This window comes from Neophocaena asiaeorientalis, unplaced genomic scaffold, assembly GCF_003031525.2.
Source record: "Neophocaena asiaeorientalis asiaeorientalis breed wild unplaced genomic scaffold, Neophocaena_asiaeorientalis_V1.1 scaffold40, whole genome shotgun sequence".
NCBI classification, from domain to species: Eukaryota; Metazoa; Chordata; class Mammalia; order Artiodactyla; family Phocoenidae; genus Neophocaena; species Neophocaena asiaeorientalis.
In genome coordinates, this window is record NW_020185335.1 from 9,458,098 (window position 1) to 9,467,846 (window position 9,749).

Consider the following 9,749-nt stretch of genomic DNA (forward strand, 5'->3'; position numbering starts at 1 on the left):
GCAAACATTGGTAGAATCCACACACACCTGCCTTTGTAATGAAAATGAAGATAAGTTCTGACACGTTCTTTGAGGGACCACGGGAGGTTTCATACCTGATAGGAGCCCAGGGAACAGCAGCCAAACTGATCCAACTGTGGCCTTTCTGGTCCCAGTGGCTGTGCTTTGTGGCTCGAGGCCACGTCTGACCTGTGTCCCAGAGGGCTGTGAGTGTGCACTTCCTGGGGGGACCCTGGGGCAGTTGGTGGGCTGCGGGAGGTCACATCACGTGTAACAGCAGTGTTGGAGTTGGACAAGCCTGGGCTTGAGTCCTGGCTCTGCTACTCTGTCTGTGTGTGACTTTTGCTTCAGTGTCTGCATCTGTCAAATGGGTGCAGTGATGGTACCTGCCTTGTGAGTTGGTGTGCAGATCAGAGGCAGCTCTGTGAAGCCTTTAGCTCAGTGTTAATTGAGTGCTTTTGTTGGCAGTGTCATTGGTAGGGGATGGCTTTGCTTACCCAGGGTCCCGGACTCACAAAGGGGGAGACCTTTCTTGGTGTCAGTCTCCTGGGAAGGCGATACGCCCTCTGCCTCCCCATCCCCCAGGCCTGGAAGCCAGTTTGGGGATGGTGTTTCAATTCTCTGTTGCTGTATAGCAAACCATCTCAGAACACAGTTTTGTGGGTCAGGAATTTGGGCAGGCCTCGGCTGGGTGTGGTTCTGTCCTCCTGGGGGTTGACTGCAGTGCTTCACCTGGATGTGGTCAGCCACTGGCTGGGCTGGAAGGCCCAAGAAGGCTCTCCGGTCGTGTCTGTTCCTCCATGCTCCTTGCTGCAGTCAGTCTGTCTGTCTGCCTCCCTCCCTCCACATGGCTGGCTTGGGCTTTCTCACAGCTCAGTGGTCTCGTAGTAGTTGGACTTCTTACATGGTGATTGGCTTCTGTGGGCGGGGGGCACAAGAGGGAGAGGAACCTGCAGGTCCTCTTAAGGGTTGGGGTCGAAAGTGACAAGGTGTCACTTCTGCTGCATTCTTCTGGTCAAAGCAAGTCACAAGGCCAGCCCAGAGTCAAGGGGAGGGAAGTAGATTCTACGTCGTAATGGGACGAGTGGCACAGAATTTGTGGCTGTCTTGAACCCACCAGAGATAAGACTGGTAGCCAGGGAGTCTCTCTGACTCTCTGGGCCTTGACCTTGGACATGTCTGGATGTGCAGAAGATATTAAGAGGGTCTCCTCCTCAGGGAGAGAGGGTGGGAGGTAGAGGCTGGGGAATCCAGGCCAGGGTCTGTCCAAGCGTCTTAAAACACAGTAAGAAGGAAGCACTTGGGTCTGAGGGATGGAATGTCTCTTTGCTGTTTGTTTTCTGTTCCACTGTTTATGTCACTGTTGTCCTTGGTGGACATAGTCTTTGGAGGCGACCTGCCTGTTTTAGCTGAGCCAAGGGGTAGGGATATAGTCTTAGGTCAGAGCGTTCAGGAGTAGAGGACCTGCCTGGGGGGATTAGTGAGGTGAGTATAGCAGGGACTGGACTGAAAGGCACCCCATGGGAGATGAAGCACGGGGAGGTTGGAGAGCAGAGCCCCCAGCCCCTGTCATGGCCCTGTGCTCCCTTGCTGTGTGACCATGGGCAGTTGATTTAACCTCTCTGAACTCAGTTTCTTTGTACCGTGGGACTATCAAGGGTTGGGGTAAGGATCAAATGAGCTCACACGTGCTAGGTTTGTAGCACAGGGTTTGGCCCAGAGTAAGTGCTCTGTAAACGTCTGTGCTGAGGATCATGCTAGCACGTAGCTACTTCTGTAACTACTGGGACTGCTTGTTTCAGAAGTCCTGCCGGGACTTCCCTGGGGGCACAGTGGTTAAGAATCCGCCTGCCAATGCAGGGGACACGGGAACAAATCGCCTTCCAGGACTAAACCTTCTGGTTGTTGAGGTTAATTTTTAAGCGTTTCTTTCTTCCCAGGGATGAAAGGAATGTGTAGTCATTGTTCACAGTCAGGGAGTTCAGAGGCTTAAAGTAAACCACCGTGAGGCCACCTCCTGCGATGGTCATTCGTGCTGAGTGTGAGTGAAGGGAGACGCAGCCGTTGCACGTGGAGGCTTTCTGGACAGAAGAGGGGAGGGGTCTTTCACCTGGAGGGTCTCTGCTCTCCCTGTGGGGCCAGGCTAGCCGGTGAGCCTCTCCGAGTCCTCCCCAGGGGGTCTCGGCCTGAGCAGGTGGGGGCCACACAGGACAGTGAACTGCTTGTGCTCGGCCGAGCCCTCAGGGTCCCAGAGGCAGAAGACACAGCCGCAGGGTGACCTGTCCCTCCAGGGGGATGTCTGGGGGCTGTGAGACCCGCCCCCAAGGCTTCCTGATTTGTTTCTTTAGAACCGCCGTGGTTGGGGGCTGCTTTCCCTTCTGCCCAGCCCTGCTTGGGTTCTGTCGCCTCATCCTGTGGCCCTGAGGTTCTCCTGGCCCTTCCGAAGGTTAAGGGAGCTCCGAAGCCGTCCAGAGCGCAAGGCCCTCTCAGGCAGCCCAGGGCCTGAGGCCACAGGAGCCTCCTCGGGGGGATCCAGTTTTGATGCCTGTTGTTGTCCCAACCCTGGTGTAGCTGGCTCCTTAGATGCCTGTGGCCTTCTTGGCGGAAACCTCTGAGGGCCTGTAATGCGTGTTATTTATCACCCTTACAGTTAGCCCTCAGACACTGAGTTGCTCGGCACTACCCAGTTTGGGCCATGAAAGGGCCACGTGACAAGTCTGAGAAGGGGCCCTTGTCCCTGGTTAGAGATGACTACTCACTCCCGAGAAGGTGGGTTTCCAGAAGGGAGAGCCAAGATGGTGGACACATTGTTACTGTGCGTGGGGCAGGGCTCGGGTGCCCGGGGCCACGTCCCGGTTCTTTCAGCTGGGCCGTGGCTCTCCTCTGAGCCAGTTTCTTTGCTCCTGTACCCATTGCTCAGCTACCTGCTTAGAGCCTGACAGGCACTAAAGGTGTTGGATGCTGCGTAAATAGGCAAATGACAAGTGACCCTCGTAGGCTGGTGGGAAGAGGTGGGTAGTGAAAGGGAAATGAAGACGAAGACCCATCTTTACTAATGACGGCAACTCAAGGGGCGAGAGGACCCACAGTGGGGTGGTCAACAAAGGCCTCTCTGAGGACATTGAGGCCTCAGTCCCCCCATGTGTAAAATGGGAGCGTTAGCACCTCTGTCCTTGGGCAGCTGTGATGATAGAATGAATTAGGGCCTGTAAAGCATCTGCCCCTCGCTAAGAACAAAAAGCTTTCTTAGGTGTTGTTATTTTTATTATTACGCTGGAGAGGAGTCTTATTCTTCTGGGGAGCTTGAGAGAGTGTGTGTATGTGTGTGTGATGGCCAAAGACTACGAGTGGTGTTCCAGCCTGTTTGTGAAGCTCGGACGTGGGCTGTGTTAAAGAGTGGTACGTGGTGTGTGCCGTCAGCATTTTCACAAAGAAGTAGGCAGCGTTGATCCAAAGGCAGTCGTGTGGCTTTAGAATGAACGTATCAGTTTGGGAGACATAAGGAATTTCGTTACTGTAGAGAGAGGCCAGTGTAGAAGAGTGGGTAAGAACTGGAACCACACAGTCTGTCCAAATCCTGGCGTGCTCTCTCTCTAGCTCTGTGACCTGGAGCACATGACTTCACCTCTCTGGGCCCTTTCCTCGTTCGTAAGATGAGGATAGTCACAACTACCTTGCCAATTGTGGTGAATTTTTAGTGAGTTAATTCATGCAAAGCATTTTGTTGAATTGCTAACATACAGAGAAAGCTGAATAAATGTAAGCTATCATTGTAAGGGATTAAGACTGTGGGCTTGAGTCAGAGGATCTGAGTTCAGATGGTCACCGGTGGGTGTCCTTGGGTAAGTCACTTCACCTCTTGGCACCCTAGCTTCCCCTTTATGTAGAGTAGGAGAAAACATTATCCACTTTATCAGAATGTTGTGTGGATTAAATGAGTCAATGTACGAGTGATGAGGAGAACGCCTGGCACATAGTAACTGCTAAACGAACGGTAGTTTTTGTTGATAGTGGTCATAATAGTTTCAGTTAGCTCTGGCTCTGTAACAAACTACCCCAAAACTTAGTGGCTTAAAACTGCAACCATTTGTTACGTTGCATGGTTCTGAGGCCGTTCCTCTGCTGGTTGTGCTGGCCTCACTCGAGTGGACGTTCCGAGATGGCCTCACTCGCGTGGTTGGCGGTTGGTGCTGGCTGTTGGCTGGGGGCTTCTGTTCTCCGTGTGGCCTCTCGTCCTCCAGCAGGCCAGCCTGGATCCCTAATGTGGCAGTCTCAAAGAAACGTTCTGATGGGACTTCCTTGGCAGTCCAGATGTTAAGACTCTGCGCTTCCAATGCAGGAGACACGGGTTTGATCTCTCGTCAGGGAACTAAGATCCCACATGCCGGGCAGCCAAAAGAAAAGAAAAAAGAAAGAAAGAAATGTTCTCAGAGGCAGAAGCGGCAAGGTTTCTTGATGTCTGGGCTCTAGAACTTGCACAGTGTCACTTCTGTCTCATCCCGTTGGTCAGAGCAGGTCACGAGGCTGGCCCAGATTCAAGGTGAGGGATACCCCTCTTGGTGGGAGGAGGTGTGAGATGAAATGCACCCGCTTGAGGGTCACTGTCTACTGCCTTGTCAAGGTACTTTATCAGTTGTATATTGTGTGACTACAGCTTCAGTAAACACAGTTGGTCAAAGTGAAGTTCTCAAACTGCACCTGCCCTTCAGGAAAGACTGCAAATGTGAACGCAGCATTTCAGAGGGGAGGTGATAATTCTGTCATGTAACACATTTATTGAGTACTTTTGACACATGTGCCTGGTCGTGACACGTTGCCTGCTTGCATGGAGCATTTAGTCTAGTGTCCCTTCCTCTCTGGGGGAGGGAAAAAAGGATTAAGTGAATCTTTGGGGTTGAGAGCAACACTGAAAGGAGAAGTCAGATTCTGGGAGGGAGGGGCACGATGGAGAGAGAGCTGGGGGTCATCTCCTCTCTGTTCCTTCCCACCATGTGACGTGGCTCAGTCACTTCCTCTCTGCGGGCCCAAGTGCCCTATCTGTCAAGTGAGGATTGCAGTACTTCGTAGGGCGGTCGTGAGAATTCAGTGAGCTGGTGTCTTAAGCTCTTAGAGTTTTTCTGACCACTTCCACCCTCTGTGCCTCGGTTTCCTCACTGGTGAGGGCCTTTCCGGCTCCAGATCTGGGTTCAGTTGACTCCTCACCTCCTGCCTCCCTGTCTGGCACACGTCCGTGTTATTCTCTCTCGTTCCACCATGCCCTTCTCCTGGGGAGCTTTGTGCAGCTTGTGATTACTCCTTATTTCTGTGGGTTTGCGTTTGTGTCAGCCCTTGGAAGGGGGGCCGTGTTTGTTCTGCTCAGTGTTCCAGGGCACCGCCCAGTGACCAGCACATGCTGGGTACAGTGGACACATCGTCTCAGTGGATGAATGCCATCCTTCCCCTGCCTAGCCTAGCGATACCCTTCAGCTGTAGTGAAATGCAGCTCTGGAGACCTGAGCTTCAGGAACCATCTGTCCAGCGAGGGCAGTGTTTCTGGAGGCCTCTGTGGTCTGGATGGCAGCCAGGCCAGAGCCACCCATCCAAGCACAGCCTTCGTCAGATGTGGCAGGCCTGGGTGGCACTCGCAGGCAGAAGGAAATGGTTGGAGTAGTTTCCATGAGGGTGCCCCTTGTCATGAGTTTCCATGGAAACGGAGGACTGCCTACCTCATCAACTTGGCATAAGGGAGGAGGATGGAGGGGAGCATCATGGGAGCTGGTGGTTTTTTTTTTTTTTTTTTTTTTTTTTTCTTTTTCTTTTTTTCGGTACACGGGCCTCTCACTGCTGTGGCCTCTCCCGTTACGGAGCACAGGCTCCGGACGCGCAGGCTCAGCGGTCATGGCTCACGGGCCCAGGCGCTCCGCGGCATGTGGGATCTTCCCGGACCGGGGCACGAACCCATGTCCCCTGCACCGGCAGGCGGACTCTCAAACCACTGCACCACCAGGGAAGCCCGTATCTGGTATTTTTTAAAAAACTTTAAAAAATGAACTTAATGGAGGGATAATTTACATGCAATGCAATGGTCCCACTTTAAGAATATGGTTAAGTGCATTTTGACACGTGTACGCATGTGTAACCACCACCCCTCCATCACCCCAGCAAGCTCCCTCGTGTTCCTTTTGCAGTCAGCACCCGCCCGCTCACTCCTGCGCCAGGCACCTCCTGACCTGCTTTCTGCCATTCTGGGCTTGTTTTGTGTGTATTAGAATTTCACATAAATGGAATAGCACATACAGTATGTGCTATTTTGTGGTTGGCTTCTTTCACTCAGCGTGGTGTTCTTGAGGTTCACGTGTGTTGTCGCAGGTCCTAGTAGTCTGTTCTTTTCTATTGATGAGTGGTATTCCACCCACCCTTCTGATGGATGACCTTGGGCACCTCAGTTTCCCCTTCTGTAAAATGGGGGGAAATATGGTCCACTTTGCGGGATTGCTGTGAGGATTTAATGAGTTCCTGTGAGTGATGAGAAGAATGCCTGGCACACGGCGAGTGCTGAATGATGGTGGTTGTTACTGAGAGTAGTAATAATGGTTTCAGTTATCTGTTGCTTATAACAAACTACCCCCAAAACTAAGTGATAGACATTGCAGGCGTTTTCAGTCCGGGGCTCCTTTGAATAACATGAATGAATGAATAAAATAATAAAAAGAGCAGCCTCCGTGGCTGTTGCCTTTGTCGCAGGCTTGGACGCTGTGCGTTCTGGTGACAGGCTAACAGGCAGACTCTGCCGCTTCTAACGTGGTTCGGTTTTGTTTTGAGGCGGGCCCTGGGGTCTCTGACCTGCTCAGAGCTGGCCCTGCTTCTTGCCCTGCATTCTGCTCTGAGCCGGCTCTGGTCTTGCTGGGCAGACTCACCAGCTTGCCTCATTTGAGCCTCAGGAAGTGGCCTCTGTAGAAAAAAATGTATAAGCAGCGGCTGGTGAGTTTTAGGCCAAGTAAGCAGATCACTGGAGCGTAAAGCCCCCAAATAGATCTTTCTCTGCTCAGTCTCCAAGCGAGTGGAGGCAGTGGCACATGCTTTGCATAATTTCCTACCCAAAAGGAAGGGGTTTTACTGTGAACAACTTTTCGGGACCAAAAGGAAAAAAAAAATCTCAAAAAGATCCAAGTTTTTTCTGTGTAGCCCAGTGTGAGAGCCGGACAGGCCTGGATTTGAACCCCGGATGCACCATTTGCAGGCTGTGAGATCTTGGGCAAGTTCCTTAACCTCTCTGAGCCTCATTCTCCTCTGTGCTAACTGGCAGAGGTGAGACCAGACTCTCAAGTGTGTATGCAAAGCACCTTGCCCTGCGTTTGACACATGGTTGGCTGCTGCAAATAGGGAGTTTTTTTTTGTTTTTCTTTTTTCTTTTTCATTTACCCTCTTTCCTTGTCCCGGAACTTGTGCCTCAGTGTCTGGAAATGCGGTAGGCATGAAGGGAAGGGCAAGCTTTGGCTTTCCTGGAAAGATACTTGCAAAGCTGTCTTTGAAGTAATACCATGCCCCTCTGCAGATCACTGATAGGGAGAGTTGAAAGGTAGGGTGTACGTAATGGCCCCAAAGACGTCCACGTCCTAATACCCAGAACTTGTGGGTATATGTTCTCTTATGTGGCAGAAAGAACTTTGCAGATGGGATTAAGTTCAGGATCTTGAGAGGGGAGGCCATTCTGGATGGTCTGGATAGGTGGGTCCAGTGTGATCACGAAGATCCTTTTAAGTAAGAGGCAGGAGGGTCAGAGTTAATAGAGGCGACGATAGAAGCAGAGGTTGCAGAGATGTCCTTGGAAGCTGGAGGAAGGGGCCACAAGTCAGGGAGTGCAGACGGCCAGGCCACTGGATGCTGAAAACCGTGTGGAAATGGGTTCTCCCTTAGAGCCTCCAGAAGGGACCATACCCTGCCCATACCTGGATAACCCAGCTTAGCCTCGTGAGACTGATTTTGACCTCGGAACTGAAAGAGAATAAATTTATGTTGCTTTAAGCCACTAGATTTGTGGACTTTGTTACATCAGCCATCAGAGGCTTGCACAGCCTGCCAGGTTGATGTTGCTATGGTTCCATAGGAGGTCATCTCCCGTGATGGCCCCTGTGCTCATTTTTATGTTTTTACTCTTCTGGCTTGGATGGACTGTTTTGCTCAGGCCTTTGGGACGTGAGATACTCTGGCTTCCCTGGGGCCTGGCCTCGGCGCCTCGGTCTCTGTGGTCAGGCGGCCGCGAGCCCCCGTGGCTAGGGGAACTGCTGCACAAAGGCTTCCTCTCTCGAGCAGGAAGAGAAACGAGCCGTGCGTTCTCGGGGCCGGGCTTCCTGTGTGCCGCCTTCGCCCACCGCTGTGTCAGGTTCCAGGTGGGGCGGGGACGGGACTCCGCTGCCCAGTGTTCTCTGAGGCAAGCTCCTCTCTGTCTGGTGTGGGCTTGTATTTAATTTTTTTAAACGATTCTTTTATTGTGTTGTGGCACCAAATGACCCCTGGGGATGTGAGACCGCTGCCAGCCTCCGTGGAGAAGCAGGCCCTGGTGCTGAGTGGGACTGACTGCAGGGCTGGCCGTGCTTCTCTGTTGGGACCCTATTTGGGTGCGTCGTGGGCCTTCTTGCCTTGTTCCTCATGTGCCATGTTTGTGAGGTGATGGGCCGTGGTAGGAGTTGGGCATTGAAATTCAGTAGTACGTGTTGTGATGAAAGAACAGCACTGGGGCTGAGGAATAGAGCACATCCCATGGCGGGGGTCATCTCACTGGTTGCCATCTTGTGACCTCTACCCTTTTGGTCCGTTCCCAGAACACCCCCCCCTGTGTGGGTAGAGTAGTGGTCCCCAAAGATGTCCAGGTTCTAATCCCCAGAACCTGTGGATATGTGACCTGACATGGCAAAAGGGACTTCGCAGGTGTGAGTAGGTTAAGGGGCTTAAGATGGGAGATGATCCTGGATGGTCCACGTGGGCCTGAGGACATCACGGGGCCTTTAAAAGATGGAAGAGAGAGGTCGAAGATCAGAGTCAGAGAGAGGCTGAAAGATTCTGGCTTTGAAGGTGAAGGGTCCACAGGCAAGGGACGCAGGCGGCCTCTAGAAGCCAGAGAAGGCAAGGAAACGGATTCTCCCCGGAGCCTCCGGAAGAAGCAGCCCTGGTGAGACCCATCTTGGAATTCTGATCTGCGGAAATGTAAGATCATAAATTTGTATTGTTTTAAGCCTCTTGAGTTTGGGAATGAATACATTCCCAAATATGCATCTCCTTCCAAGATCTTTTAGATTGACCCATTTAGTAAAGATTTATTGAGCACCGACCATGTTCTAGACACTCTGCTGGGCAATGAGGTGACCAAGGTGAGTAAAGCAGGATCCCGTCTCTCAGGGGTTCACAGTCTGCGGGGGAGATAGACAAGAGGTGACGATGCTACGACAGGGGTACGTGCAGGGTGCCGTGGAGTTGTCGGGAAAGGCGTGGAGCCAGACTGGGGGCCGCGGGAGGTTTCTCATAAAAGTCATTGGAAGGATCTCCAAACTTGGAGTAGGGACTCTAGAAACGTCCAGTTGTGTCTTGGTTATCCCTCCTTGGACCTCTAGTAAGTCTTTTAAGCTGAAACTGTTTAAAATGGAACGTGTCACTAAAAAAATGAAGGCCTTGCACTACCCTGGTGGTCCAGTGGTTAAGACTCCAAGCTCCCAATGCAGGGGGCACGGGTTCGATCCCTGGTCTGGGAAGATCCCTCATGCCGCGTGATCCAG

At 52.2% G+C, this 9,749-nt stretch overlaps 1 protein-coding gene across 3 annotated transcripts in view; it reads left to right on the top strand.

Annotated features, from left to right (window-relative positions):
* The window catches only part of PLCG2 (phospholipase C gamma 2), a 139,140-nt gene that overhangs the window by 21,153 nt on the left and 108,238 nt on the right, over window positions 1-9,749 (top strand). The window contains exon 1 of one of the 3 annotated variants that reach the window (XM_024735624.1): window positions 8,318-8,369. The exons of the other annotated variants lie outside the window; for them this stretch is intronic. The gene's annotated coding sequence lies outside the window, so the exon portion shown is untranslated. Of the gene's footprint in view, window positions 1-8,317; window positions 8,370-9,749 lie in introns of those variants that run through there. 3 annotated transcript variants of the gene reach the window in all.